The sequence below is a fragment of the Neovison vison genome, chromosome X (assembly GCF_020171115.1).
Source record: "Neovison vison isolate M4711 chromosome X, ASM_NN_V1, whole genome shotgun sequence".
NCBI classification, from domain to species: Eukaryota; Metazoa; Chordata; class Mammalia; order Carnivora; family Mustelidae; genus Neogale; species Neogale vison.
Window position 1 is genome coordinate 67,413,762 of NC_058105.1, and position 16,565 is coordinate 67,430,326.

The following is a 16,565-nucleotide window of genomic DNA, read 5'->3' on the forward strand; positions in this document are numbered from 1 at the left end:
TGTTGGAGAGGATGTGGAGAAAGGGGAACCCTCTTACACTGTTGGTGGGAATGCAAGTTGGTGCAGCCTCTTTGGAGAACAGTGTGGAGATTCCTCAAGAAATTAAAAATAGAGCTTCCCTATGACCCTGCAATTGCACTACAGGGTATTTACCCCAAAGACACAGATGTCCTGAAAAGAAGGGCCATCTGTACCCCAATGTTTATAGCACAATGGCCATGGTCGCCAAACTATGGAAAGAACCAAGATGCCCTTCAACGGATGAATGGATAAGGAAGATGTGGTCCATATACACTATGGAGTATTATGCCTCCATCAGAAAGGATGAATACCCAACTTTTGTAGCAACATGGACGGGACTGGAAGAGATTACGCCGAGTGAAATAAGTCAAGCAGAGAGAGTCAATTATCATGTGATTTCACTTATTTGTGGAGCATAACAAATAGCATGGAGGAGAAGGGGTCTTAGAGAGGAGAAGGGAGTTGGGTTAAATTGGAAGGGGAGGTGAATCATGAGAGACTATGGACTCTGAAAAACAACTGAGGGGTTTGTAGTGGCGGGGGGGGTGGGAGGTTGGGGTACCAGGTGGTGGGTATTATAGAGGGCACAGATTGCATGGAGCACTGGGTGTGGTGAAAAAATAATGAATACTGTTTCTATGAAAATAAATAAATTAATTTAATTTTAAAAATCATAGTTATGGTATTTAATTATATTATAATTAAATATATTCTTAAATATATATTATAATTATATATATTATATATTAAATATATTACATATAAATATATAATATATAATTTATATATATTTATATATAAATTAAATATAACATTTAACTATATTTATATATTTCTTACACCCCACTTTATGCTTTTGGTATTATTGATCTTTAAAAATTAAATGAGCTTTGGTAATGGATCTATCTTTTACTGCTCTATTAAGACCAAATACTCCTGTCATAACATTCTTGATTTTCCTTTTATGAAATTGTTATCTTTAATTAAAACTGTTTTAAACATTTAAAATAATATATATTAGATTACGGATTAAAAAGAAAAAAGATTTTAAAGAAATGATTAGAGGAACTGAGCACAGAGATAGAAAGCCATTTATACAACATTTCATAGCAAGTTAGAAGCAGTCTCCTGACGCTTGACTCAATGTTAATCACACAGTTTGTGATGGTTCTTCTGATTCTTTTTATACGGTCCATTAGTTAACCTAAGAATCGTTTTTTAAAGTATTTTCTTTTTTTTAGATTTTATTTATTTATTTGACAGATAGAGATCACAAGTAGGCAGAGAGGCAGGCAGAGAGAGAGAGAGGAGGAAGCAGGATCCCTGCTGAGCAGAGAGCCAGATGCGGGGCTCGATCCCAGGACCCTGGGATCATGACCTGGGCCGAAGCCAGGTGTTTTAACCCACTGAGCCACCCAGGCACCCCTGTTTTCTTAAAACAGCGCTGGTTTTCCTTTTTTTTAGTTCCAGCAAAGTATTTATTACTTTTATAGCCTTCATTTTTTATAATTTCTTTTCAGTGTTCCAGAATTCATTGTTTATGCACCACACCCAGTGCTTCATGCAATACGTGCCCTCCATAATACCCACCACTGGGCTCCCCCAACCTCCCACCCTCCACCCCTCCAAAACCCTCAGACTGATTTTCAGAATCCACAGTCTCTCATGGTTCATCTCCCCTCCAATTTTCCCCAACTCGCTTCTCCTCTCCAACTCCCCATGTCCTCCATGTTATTCCTTATGCTCCACAAATAAGTGAAACCATATGATAATTGACTCTCTCTGCTTGACTTATTTCACTCAGCATAATCTCTTCCTGTTCCATCCATGTTGATACAAAAGTTGGGTATTCATCCTTTCTTCTGGAGGTATAATATTCCATTGTCTATATGGACCATATCTTCTTTATCCATTTGTCTGCTGAAGGACATCTTGGCTCTTTCCACAGTTTGGAGACTGTGGCCATAGTTGCTATGAACACTCGGGTACAGATGGCCCTTCTTTTCACTACATCTGTATTTTTGGGGTAAATACCCAGTAGTGCAATTGCGGGGTCATAGGGAAGCTCTGCCCATTTTTAGACATGATCATCTATTTTATGTATGTTGAGTTTGAGAAATTCTTTATAGATCCTGGATATCAGCCTTTTGTCTGTACTGTCATTTGCAAATATCTTCTCCCGTTCCATGGGTTGCTTCTTTGTTTTGTTGACTGTTCCCTTTGCTGTGCAGAAGCTTTTGATCTTGATGAAGTCCCAAAAGTTTATTTTTGCTTTGCCTTTGGAAACATATCTTGAAAGAACTTGCTGTGGCTGATATCGAAGAGGTTACTGCCTATGTTCTCCTCTAAGATTCTGATGGATTCCTGCCTCACATTGAGGTCTTTTATGCATTTCGAGTTTATCTTTTTATATGGTGTAAGAGAATGGTCAAGTTTCATTCTTCTACATATAGCTGTCTGATTTTCCCAGTACCATTTACTGAAGAGACTGTTTTTTTCCACTGTATAGTCTTTCCTGCTTTGTGAAGATTATTTGACCAAAAAGTTGAGGGTCCATATCTGGGCTCTCTCCTCCATTCCACTGGTCTATGTGTCTGTTTTTATGCCAGTACCATGCTGTCTTGGTGATCACAGTGTTAGGTCCATAATCAAAGGAGCGAGACTGATACAAAGCGAAAGTCAAGCAGAGCTTTATTTCACGACAAGCGTCAAGAATCAAACCGACCGTTTGGGGCCGATTCTTACAGAGAGGGTGCCCCTCCCTGCCTTACAGACTAACTTTTATAGAACAAAGGCCATTTGGTTGAGCCTGGCCACACACAGGTGGCCAATGAGATTGTAACACACAGAGAAAGCTGCACAGTCATGCTAGGTCACACACGGATGGCCAGTTGAATTACAATTCACCCCTAAGCAGCTACTTGAACTAGCCTATCACCTTGGTCAAATTGATGCCCAAAAGGCGGGGCCCACACTCCTTGGTAGTTAGGGAGACAGTATGCACGCCCCACTGATTGGATGTCTCCACCTGACCCGCCCTTGTATTTGGGCTTTGTTACCTGGGACTGGTTTCCCGGACTTGCTTTTAAGTAAGTCCCCTGCAGGGTGGTCAGGGTCATTTTAAATTTTACTGCATAAACAAAAAAATCACTGTTTAACCAGATGGAATTTCTCCTGCAAAATAGGCCCTTACAACAGCTTTGTGGTAAAGCTTAAAATCCGGCAACATGATGCTGCCAGTTTTGTTTTTCTTTTTCAACATTTCCTTAGCAATTCAGGGTTCCTTCTGATTCCATACAAATTTTAGGATTGTTTGCTCCAGCTCTTTGAAAAATGCCGGTGGAATTTTGATCAGAATGGCCTTGAAAGTATAGATTGCTCTAGGCAGTGTAAACATTTTAACAATATTTATTCTTCTGATCCATGAGCATGGGATGGTCTTCCATCTTTTTGTGTCTTCTTCAGTTTCTTTCATGAGTGTTCTGTAGTTCATTGAGTATAGATCCTTTACCTCTTTGGTTAGGTTTATTCCCAGGTATCATATGGTTCTTGTTGCTATAGTAAATGGAATCGATTCTCTAATTTTCCTTTCTGTATTTTCTTTTTTTTTAATATTTTATTTATTTATTTGACAGAGAGAGATCACAAGTAGGCAGAGAGGCAGGCAGAGAGAGAGAGGAGGAAGTAGGCTCCCCGCTGAGCAGAGAGCCCGATGCGGGACTCCATCTCAGGACCCTGAGATCATGACCTGAGCCGAAGGCAGCAGCTTAACCCACTGAGCCACCCAGGAGCCCCTGTATTTTCATTGTTAGTGTATAAGAAAGCAACTTATTTCTGTACATTGATTTTGTATCCTGCCACATTACTGAATTGCTGTATGAGTTCTAGTAGTTGAGGGTGGAGTCTTTTGGGTTTTCCATATAAAGTAACATGTCATCTGCAAAGAGAGAGAGTTTGACTTCTTCATTGTCAATTTGAATACCTTTTACTTCTCTTTGTTGTCTGATTGCTGTTGCTATAACCTAAGAATCTTTGTGAGAAGAGTAAATGAACCTATACTTAGGCTCTAACAGCAGGCTGGCTGCCCATGGCAATGTACTGCTGATGGTAAGATTTTGACAGATGGTTTTCTCAATTCCTTTCCAAACTCCAGCTAGATAATAAACGAATCATGTCTTTCTCACTACACTGATAGGATTTCTGCTCTTTCCACTGGCCTCCCTGTGCTCAGTCTAGGTTTATTAGGGGAAAGAAAAAGGAACACTTAGAGATTCGGGCCTGGGACTTGGTCTCTTAACTTGTTTCTGGGTCAGAGGGAAATAGAACACATTCTGGTTAAGAAGAGCTCTTTGATATACAGGTTTCATCATAAACAAACCATATCCTGAGGCCTGCAGTTGTGAGAAAAGGCAAGGAAGGACAAACTCGGGTCAGTTTCAAGGCACCAAATTCAATTTAATTCAATTCAAAACAGTCTCTTCAATATTCTAGGCACTGTGATACTTCCTTGGATACAACAATCAATAAAGACATTGTTTCTGTCTTAAAGAAACTTACAGCCTGGTAAAGTTCACTGCCATGAACACAAATTTGTATGATGCAAGTAAATTTGAAATAGTGCTATTAAAAAAAATCCTAGGTAGTGTTCTGTGCCAATAGAAAAGGAAAAACAGTTACTTTCTAGTGAGGCCCACAGGATAAGCTTAATAAAAATCATTATATTTGAGTTAAACTCTGAAGGTTAGGAATTTAATGAGTAGAATACAAGTGCAAAAGCAGAGAACAAAGGCCAGAACGTGTGAAAGGTACTGAATTAGTTCCCAACAATAATTACAGAATTGGAGGATGAGTAGAGGAATCTTACGGAAGATGAATCAGAAGGCCAGATTGTGTAAAACTTGAAAAGTCATGTTGAGTGTTTGGACTTAAATACAGAGGCATATTTTTGAGAAAAGAATGATGTGACTCAAACTGTTTAAAAAGGGTAATTCTGACAGCAATGTAGAGCTTATAGCAAAAGGTAATCCTATAAACTGGAGAGGCTATTACAGTAGTTCATATGAGAGATGGTAATGATCTTCACTAGGATGATGGCAAAGGAGATGGAAGAAATAAGCTAGATCAAAAAGATACTCTGGGGGTGCCTGGGTGGCTCAGTTGGTTAAGTTGCTAACTCATGATTTCAGCCCAGGTCATGATCTCATGGGTTGTGAAATTGATCCCCACAGGGAGCTCTGCACTCAGTGGGGAGTCGGCTTGAAATTCTCTCCCTCTACCCCTAACCCAGCCACTCTAGCTTTCTCTCTCTCTCTTTCTCTCTCTAGCTCTCTTTCTCTAAAACTAATAAAAGTCTTAAAAAAAAAGACACTCCAGAAGTGGAATAGATGGAATAAGCAAATTACTTTAGTGTTGCTGGTGAGGAAGATGAAGGAACCAAGGAATTTCATTTGTATGACTAGAGTGATGGTTATTTAGAGTAGGAAATAAAGAGATGATAAGTAAATAAAGTAGGAAATGAGGAGAAGCAGGTTTGAGAGGTGGGAAGATAATACAAATTTTGAATTTGAGGTACCTATGGTATATGCAGGTGAAAATTATTTGGTTAGCTGATAGATATATCAGCTAAGAGAAGAGAAAAATACCCTGGAATTCAAGATCTGATAATCACTGAAACATGACAGCTGAAGTCATTTTATGACATCAGCCACAAAAAGGATAAAATGAGAAAAAGAAGAGAACCAAGAGTGCGATCTTCAGGAATTCCCTAATTGTCCAAAATTAGGATCTGTTATCCTTCTAATATATGCAGAAATATATGTAAATTAATATGACAGAAGACCGAATTTGGGAATTTTTACTTTTTCCTTTCCACAGTTCTTTACTCCCTAAACATTTTGCCACAAGCATTACTTACCCTAAAGAGGAAAAACAGAAAGAAAAAAATAATTAAAGAAATACACTATACAATTTTTCAAAAGAAAAAATTCCATATCACCATCAATATAACAAAGCTATTTTTATTTCTCAATGCTTCTTTTCAGTCTCTATTCATATATTTATAAAAACACATGTACATAGCTGTATTTGAAGTTTGTGTACTACTTTTCCCCTCTATTAAAATTCAGTTTTCCATTTCGTTTTATTTCTTTAAAGCTTTATTTAAATTCCAGTTAGTTAACATACAGTGTTATATTAGTTTCAGGTATACAATACAGTGATTCTACAATTCCATACATCACTCTGTGTTCATCACTTCAAGTGCACTCCTTAATCACTATCACCTATTTATTGTTTTAAGGATTTCATTTATTTATTTAATTTATTTATTTGACAGAGAGAGAGGACATACACAAGCAGGCAGAGGGAAAGGGAGAAATAGGCTCTCCACTGAGTAGGGTGCCTAACATGGGACTCAATCACAGGACCCTGGGATCATGACTTGAACCACAGGCAGATGCCCAACCAACTGAGCCATGCAGGTGCCCCCCCTTTAAAAGACATATCTCCTACTTAACCCATCCCCTCACCCATCTTCCTTCTAGTAACCATAAGTTGTTCTCTTAGTTAAGAGTCTATATTTTTGCTTTGCCTCTTTTTTTCCCTTTGTACATTTGTTTTTTAAATTCCACATATGAATGAAATTATATGGTATTCATCTTCCTATGACTGATTAATTTTGCTTAACATTATAATCTTCAGCTCCATGCCATTGCAAAAGGCAAGATTTCATTCTTTTTTAATGGCTGAATAATATTCTATCATATGTATGATGGAATATTTTATATCTATTTCAAAATTCCATATTATTTATACATATACATATACACATATTTACACATATTTATTCATATGTATATATACATATATAATATTTATATATACGTATATAATATTTATATATTATATATTATGATTATATGATTATATATTATATATAAAATTATATAATTATACATAATTATATGTGAAAATATATGAATAGAGACTGAAAAGAAACATTATATATATAATTATATAATTTTATATATAATACATATATTCATATAATTTTATAATATATAATTATAGAATTTTATATTTATGATATATAATACATATATAATTATATAAATTTACATTTGTATTTTTATATTTATAATATAAATTTATTATTTTAAATTTATAATATATAATATAGATATAATTATATAATTTCATATTCATAATATATAATATAATATACATTTATTATATATTATATATTATATATAATTTATGATATATTATATAATATATAAATTTTATATTATAATATATGTTATAAATATATATTATATATAATATATAAATATTATATATGTACATATATATAATGTTTATTTTTTTTTTCTTATACCACTTTTTCATCCATTCACCAATTGATGGATGTGTGGGCTGCTTTGAATTAGCATTTTTGTATTCCTTGGGTAAATACCTAATAGTGTGATTGCTGGATCATTTAACGTTTTGAGGAACCTCTATACTGTTTTCCACAGTGGCTGCATGAGTTTGCATTTTCACCAACAGTGCAAAAGGGATCCTTTTTCTCCACAACCTTGCCAACACCTGTTGTTTCTTGCGTTGTTGATTTTAGCCATTCTGACAGGTATGAGATGATATCTTATTATTGTTTTGATTTGCATTTTCCTGATGGTAAGTGATGATGAGCATCTTTTCATTTGCATGTTGGCCATCTGTATATCTTCTTTGGAGAAATGTCTGTTCATATCTTCTGTCCATTTTTTAATTGGATTATTCATTTTTTGGTTGAGTTTTATAATTTCTTTACATATTTTGGATGTTAATCCTTTATTATATGTGCCATTTGCAAGTATCTTCTCCCATTCCATAGGTTTGCTTTTTTAAATCGTAATCTTATTAATAATCTGTCTCCAGAATCACACTATAGAATGATTTATTTCATGAACTTGCCATGATACGTATTTTCTCATTTTTATATGTACTATATTTATTATTTAAAAAACAGAAAACAATCTTAAAGAACTATTACACTTTTAATAATAGACTAATAAAAAATGGACCAATCAGCTGTTTCCATTTTTTAAAATTTTTCTCCACATAAATATACTGTATCTATTGTTTTTTTTCTTCCAATTTATTTATTTTCAGAAAAACAGTATTCATTATTTTTTCACCACACCCAGTGCTCCTTGCAAGCCATGCCCTCTATAATACCCACCACCTGGTACCCCAACCTCCCACCCCCCCGCCACTTCAAACCCCTCAGATTGTTTTTCAGAGTCCATAGTCTCTCATGGTTCATCTCCCCTTCCAATTTACCCAAAAGCACATACCCTCCCCAATGTCCATAACCCTACACCCCTTCTACCAACTCCCCTCCCCCCAGCAACCCACAGTTTGTTTCGTGAGATTAAGAGTCACTTATGGTTTGTCTCCCTCCCTATCCCATCTTGTTTCATGGATTCTTCTCCTACCCACTTAAGCCCCCATGTTGCATCACCACTTCCTCATATCAGGGAGATCATATGATATTTGTCTTTCTCCGCTTGACTTATTTCGCTAAGCATGATACGCTCTAGTTCCATCCATGTTGTCGCAAATGGCAAGATTTCGTTTATTTTCATGGCTGCATAGTATTCCATTGTGCATATATACCACATCTTCTTGATCCATTCATCTGTTGATGGACATCTAGGTTCTTTCCATAGTTTGGCTATTGTGGACATTGCTGCTATAAACATTCGGGTGCACGTGCCCCTTTGGATCACTACGTTTGTATCTTTAGGGTAAATTCCCAGTAGTGCAATTGCTGGGTCATAGGGCAGTTCTATTTTCAACATTTTGAGGAACCTCCATGCTGTTTTCCAGAGTGGTTGCACCAGCTTGCATTCCCACCAACAGTGTAGGAGGGTTCCCCTTTCTCCGCATCCTCGCCAGCATCTGTCATTTCCTGACTTGTTGATTTTAGCCATTCTGACTGCTGTGAGGTGATATCTCATTGTGGTTTTGATTTGTATTTCCCTGATGCCAAGTGATATGGAGCACTTTTTCATGTGTCCGTTGGCCATCTGGATGTCTTCTTTGCAGAAACGTCTGTTCATGTCCTCTGCCCATTTCTTGATTGGATTATTTGTTCTTTGGGTGTTGAGTTTGTTAAGTTCTTTATAGATTTTGGACACTAGTCCTTTATCTGATATGTCGTTTGCAAATATCTTCTCCCATTCTGTCAGTTGTCTTTTGGTTTTGTTAACTGTTTCCTTTGCTGTGCAAAAGCTTTTGATTTTGATGAAATCCCAAAAGTTCATTTTTGCCTTTGCTTCCCTTGCCTTTGGTGATGTTCCTAGGAAGATGTTGCTGCAGCTGAGGTCGAAGAGGTTGCTGCCTGTGTTCTCCTCAAGGATTTTGATGGATTCCTTTCTCACATTGAGGTCCTTAATCCATCTTCAATCTATTTTTGTGTGTGGTGTAAGGAAATGGTCCAATTTCATTTTTCTGCACGTGGCTGTCCAATTTTCCCAACACCATTTATTGAAGAGGCTGTCTTTTTTCCATTGGACATTCTTTCCTGCTTTGTCGAAGATTAGTTGACCATAGAGTTGAGGGTCTATTTCTGGACTCTCTATTCTGTTCCCTTGGTCTATGTGTCTGTTTTTGTGCCAGTACCATGCTGTCTTGATGATGACAGCTTTGTAATAAAGCTTGAAGTCCGGAATTGTGATGCCACCAACTTTGGCTTTGTTTTTCAATATCCCTTTGGCTATTCGAGGTCTTTTCTGGTTCCATATAAATTTTAAAATTATTTGTTCCATTTCTTTGAAAAAGACGGATGGTACTTTGATAGGAATTGCATTAAATGTGTAGATTGCTTTAGGTAGCATAGACATTTTCACAATATTTATTCTTCCAATCCAGGAGCATGGAACATTTTTCCATTTCTTTGTGTCTTCCTCAATTTCTTTCATGAGTACTTTATAGTTTTCTGAGTATAGATTCTTAGCCTCTTTGGCTGTATCTATTATTTTTTAATTTAGCCTTTCACTTTAGTATTATATTCCAAGCCTTTTAAGATGTCATTGACATGTCTGTGAACCTTTACCTTTGTGATTTCATCTGCTACTTCAAACCTTGGAGAAGTATAATCTCTGCAGATTCTTTTTCTTTTCAATCAAATAAAATGTCTCTTCCAGTTTCTGATCTCGTATGATCCTTGACCTTTGCTTATAAACATTGCTTGTTGTAAATAAACATCAAGGCAGATCTTACTTTTAAGCCTGGAGCCCATGTTTATCTCCTACATATAAAAGGATCAGATGAGGGGCGATAATATTTAACTCATGAGAGAATATTATAGAAATTAAAACCGAATTAGCTTTTTGGGTGAGAAATTTGAAGAATTTTATATAAAAGTCTTGAAATAGATGAAAAGAAAGATAGGATTGAGAAACTGTTCTCCATTTCTGTTTAGGGTGAAAAGAAATGTATTAGAGAATTTAGGTTTGGAAATATAAAATTGATATCCAGCTATCAGAATAAAGATAGTACTATTTTTTCAAATATTTTATTTACTTATTTGAAAGAGAGAAAGAGAAAGAGAGGACAAGCAGGGTGAGAGGGAGCAGAAGAAAGAGAATTCCAAGCAGACTCTGAGCCCAGTGCAGAGCCCAATGCAGGGCTCAATACTATGACCATGAGATGATGACCCAAGTAAAAACCAAGAGTCAGAAGCTTAACTGACCGAGCCACCTGGGTGCCCCAAGAGTACTATTATAAAAAGACTGAAAAAAATTATTAATTTGATCTTGACTTAATAGCAAAGTTACAGACTACATAATAATGGTTAAAATGTGGATACTATTTTGCAGCCTACAAAACAATTCCTCCTAATTATTTCATTTGATTCTCACAGCAAGCTTGTGAAGTAGGCATTATATGCACTGAAAGGTAAGGAGACTGAGAATGAGATACTGAATTTCAAAGAAGTTAACAAATACTACAGTTTGATTTTTTTTCCTAAAGAAGGCATCTATCACAGGTTTATTGGTCCATTACTTCAAGTTAATTGAGGAAAAGAAACTTTTTAAATTTACAAGCTAATAGTTTATCAAGCAATACAAATTCTTTTGTTTACCTCAAAATGTCATATTAATTTCATAGTAAACAATGAACAGAATTTTTTATACACAGATATATGAAAAAAAGGTACAAAAACCTAGTGGCAGCATCAAAATCGCAACATTTTTTTTTTCTTTTTACTATCTCTGGATTCCATAACAAAGAAAAAAAAAGGTGACATTCTTTTTAAAGTTTGGTACTTCATAAAACTGAGACTTTGACCTGAAAATAAATCACTTAGTCTACACACATTCTTGAGCACATTTTTTTCTCCACAGCTTTTGATTTGTCTTAATGGCAGCATGGAGAGAAGAGAACACACTTACACAGAGAACTTTATTAATATCTCAGGGTTTTTTCAGGGTTGTTTTTTTCTGTTAAAAATTTAAATGTAGAGGCTTCCTAAGATGGCGGGGTACTAGGAAGAGGCGTCTTTTCAGCTGGTACCCCAAAGTGAGCTGATTACCTACCAAAGAACTCCGATCACCCATGAAATCAGCCTGAGATCAGAATTATACATGTCTGGATCTCTACAGGGGCAGAAGATGCCAGTGAGCAGGTAAAGTGGAATGGGAACAGCGGACTGATATCGGAAGATAAAAAAAAGGGGGAGGGAGCCACCAGTGGCGACCGGTGGGAGAGTAATACCCCAATACGAGCGAGAGTGTCCTGCGTCTGGGGACCAGCATTAACTTGGAGACTGGTTGAAAGCACTCCAAAAGAGCAAAGGATTGCGGGGAGAAATTGTGGGAATCGGGGCGGCTAGGGACAGGGGCTTAAGTCCCCGGTCCCAGACGGCCTCCCCGGCGCGGAGGCACAGAGAGTGCGGCGGAGAAACCAGCTCCTGGTCCCTAAGCCGCCAGCGCGCCCCAGAGCCCTTGGGTTCCGGCTCCTGTGAGGGGATGGGAGCTGCACCGGTCTGCAGAACGCGCGATAGCCCTACCACAAAGCTTGAGATGCGCGCGCACGTCCATTGAGCTCTCCTGGGTTACTAAGGCCCGGGGGCGCTTCTTGACCTAGCCGCGCGCGCGCGTGCGCGCGCATGCGCGCGCAAAACTCTTCCCCAGACAGAGGCGCGCAAAAGCTCAGCCTGCGGCTTACGGACCAGCGCCCCGTTCTCAGTGCCCCAGACGCGCGCCCGACCCACAGCCGCCTCTGAAAAGAGGTGCGCGCAAGCCGGGCACTCCCAGCCCGGGCCGGCGGCAAAATCTCAGTGTGCGATCGCTGCTTGGAACCTCTCTGGCGGTCAGGAGCTCCCAGACAGCCGCCACTGCCTTGGCTTTGGGGACGAGCAAAAGATCCTGCGCCCACAGGGTCTGCAACTTAGAACCTGCACTGACAGCGTCCAAAGGGGGAATTTATTCAGCTTCTGCACCCAGACTGAGGCTTCTCTCTGAGACGGAGATAGTAAGTGTTCCAGGGTGCACCTTGACTGCACCAGAGTTGATACATCCAGCTACATCTGTTCAGTCTTCTCCCACCAAAATGACTAGGAGGAGGAATGCCCAACAGAAGAAAAATACAGAGGATGGACCTTCTGCAACAGAGCTAACGGCTATCAACATAGACAATATGTTGGGAAGAGAATTCAGGCTAACAATTATCCAGGCAATAGCTAGGTTGGAGAAAGCCATGGATGACCAAACAGAATTGATTAGGGCCAAACTGAAAGCGACCAGACAGGATGTTCACAATGTTAGGGCAGAGCTTAAAGCTACCAGGGAGGAGGTCCACAATGCTCTCAATGAGTTCCAATCCAATCTAAACTCTCTCAAAGCTAGGGTAACTGAGACAGAAGATAGAATTAGTGATCTGGAAGACAAACAGATAGAGAGAAAGGACCAGGAGGAACCCTGGAAAAAACAGCTTAGAAACCATGAAAACAGAATCAGGGAAATAAATGATGCCCTGAAGCATTCCAACATCAGAATTATTGGAATCCCTGAAGGGGAGGAGAAAGAAAGAAGTCTAGAAGATATAGTGGAACAAGTCCTTCATGAAAATTTTCCAAATCTCCGAATGAAACCAGTGTTCATGTACTAGAGGCTGAACGGTCTCCACCCAAGATTATACATTCCAAAAAAACATCACGACACCTGATAGTCAAATTGAGGAATTATAGTTGTAGGTATAATCTCTTGAAAGCCGCCAGGGCAAAGAGGCTCCTTACTTACAGAGGGAAGCCCATCAGAATAATGTCAGACCTGTCCACAGAGACCTGGAAAGCCAGAAAAGGCTGGCAAGATATATTCAGGGCACTAAATGAGAAGAACATGCAGCCAAGAATACTTTATCCAGCAAGACTGACATTCAAAATGGATGAAGAGATAAAGAGTTTTCAAGACCAGCAAGGCTTAAAAAACTATGCAACCACCAAGCCGACACTGCAGGAAATATTAAGGGGGTTCTATAAAAGAGGAAAAATCCCAAGAATAGCATTGAACAGAAATATAGAGACAGTCTACAGAAAGAAAGACTTCAAAGGTAACTCGATGTCAATAAAAACGTATCTATCAATAATCACTCTCAATGTGAATGGCCTAAATGCACCCATAAAACAGCACAGGGTTTCAGATTGGATAAAAGGACAGGACCCAACCAAATGTTGTCTACAAGAGACCCATTTTGAACCTAAAGGTACATGCAGACTGAAAGTGAAGGGATGTAGAAGCATCTTTCATGCCAGTGGGCCTCAAAAGAAGGCTGGGGTAGCGATTCTCATATCAGATAAATGGGACTTCAAACTAAAGACTGTAGTCAGAGATACAGAAGGACACTACATAATCCTTAAAGGGACTATCCACCAAGATGATCTAACAATTGTAAATATCTATGCTCCCAATATGGGAGCAGCCAATTACTTAAGAAAACTGTTAATCAAGATAAAGAGTCATATTGATATGAATACACTAATCGTAGGAGATCTTAACACGCCTCTTTCAGAATTAGACAGATCATCGAAGCAGAAAATCAATAAAGAAACAAGAGCATTGAATGACACATTGGACCAGATGGACCTCATAGATATATACAGAACATTCCACCCTAAAACAGCAGAATACTCATTCTTCTCAAGTGCACACGGAACCTTCTCCAGAATAGACCACATACTGGGTCACAAATCAGGACTCAACCGATACCAAAAGACTGAGATTATTCCCTGCATATTCTCAGATCACAATGCTTTGAAACTGGAGCTCAATCACAAGGAAAAGTTCCGAAGGAACTCAAACACCTGGAAGCTAAAGACCACCTTGCTTAAGAATGCTTGGATCAACCAGGAGATCAAAGAAGAACTGAAACAATTCATGGAAACCAATGAGAATGAAGACACTTCTGTCCAAAACCCATGGGATACAGCAAAGGCGGTCCTAAGGGGAAAATATATAGCCATCCAAGCCTTGCTCAAAAAAATTGAAAAATCCAGAACACACCAGCTGTCTCTACACCTTAAAGAACTGGAGGATCAACAACAAATCAAACCAACTCCACACATAAGAAGGGAAATCATCAAGATTAGAGCTGAGATCAATGAGGGAGAAACCAGAGATACAGTAGAACGTATCAATGAAACAAGAAGCTGGTTTTTTGAAAGAATCAATAAGATCGATAAGCCACTGGCTACACTAATCCAAAAGAAAAGAGAGAAATCCCAAATTCATAAAATTATGAATGAAAAGGGAGAGATCACAACTAATGCCAAGGAAGTAGAAACAATCATCAGAAGTTATTACGAACAGTTATATGCCAATAAGCTTAGCAACCTAGATGAAATGCATGCATTCCTGGAAAAATATAAACTACCAACATTGAACCAGGAAGAAATCGACTACCTGAATAGACCGATATCTAATAACGAGATTGAATCAGTGATCAAAAACCTCCCAAAAAACAAGAGCCCAGGACCTGACGGATTCCCTGGGGAATTCTACCAAACCTTCCAAGAAGAAATAACACCTATTCTCCTGAAGCTGTTTCAAAAATTTGAAGCAGAAGGAAAACTTCCAGACTCTTTCTATGAAGCCAGCATTACCCTGATCCCCAAACCAGGCAAAGACCCTACCAAAAAGGAGAATTTCAGACCAATATCACTGATGAATATGGATGCTAAGATTCTCAACAAGATCCTACCCAACAGGATCCAACAGCACATTAAAAAGATTATCCACCAGGATCAGGTGGGATTCATCCCTGGGCTACAAGGATGGTTCAACATTCGCAAATCAATCAATGTGATACAACAAATTAATATGAGAAGAGAGAAGAACCATATGGTCCTCTCAATTGATGCAGAAAAAGCATTTGACAAAATCCAACATCCGTTCCTGATTAAAAAGCTCCAAAGTATAGGGATAGAGGGAACATTCCTGAACCTCATCAAATCTATCTATGAAAGACCCACAGCAAATATCATCCTCAATGGGAAAAAGCTTGCAGCCTTCCCATTGAGATCAGGAACAAGACAAGGATGCCCACTTTCACCACTCTTGTTCAACATAGTACTAGAAGTCCTAGCAACAACAATCAGATAACAGAGAGAAATAAAAGGTATCCAAATTGGTAATAGAGAAGTCAAACTCTATCTCTTCGCAGATGACAGGATTCTTTATATGGAAAACCCAAAAGACTCCACCCCCAAACTACTAGAACTCATTCAGCAATTCAGCAACGTGGCAGGATACAAAGTCAATGTGCAGAAATCAGTGGCTTTCTTATACACTAACAATGAAAATACAGAAAGGGAAATTAGAGAATCGATTCCATTTACTATAGCACCAAGAACCATAAGATACCTGGGAATAAACCTAACCAAAGAGGTAAAGGATCTGTACTTGAGGAACTATAGAACACTCATGAAAGAAATTGAAGAAGACACAAAAAGATGGAAGACCATTCCATACTCTTGGATCGGAAGAATAAACATTGTTAAAATGTCTATACTGCCTAGAGCAATCTATACTTTTAATGCCATTCCGAACAAAATTCCACCGGCATTCTTCAAATAGCTGGAGCAAATAATCCTAAAATTTGTATGGAATCAGAAGAGACCCCGAATCGCTAAGGATAAGTTGAAAAACAAAAATAAAACTGGGGGCATCACATTACCTGATTTCAAGCTTTACTACAAAGCTGTTACCACCAAGACAGCATGGTACTGGCATAAAAACAGACACATAGACCAGTGGAACAGAGTAGAGAGCCCTGATATGGACCCTCAACTCTATGGTCAATTAATCTTTGACAAAACAGGAAAAAATATACAGTGGAAAAAAGACAGTCTCCTCAATAAATGGTGCTGGGAAAACTGGACAGCTATATGTAGAAGAATGAACCTCCACCATTCTCTTACACCGTACACAAAGATCAACTCAAAATGGATAAAAGACCTCAACGTGAGACAGGAATCCATCAGAATCTTAGAGGACAACATA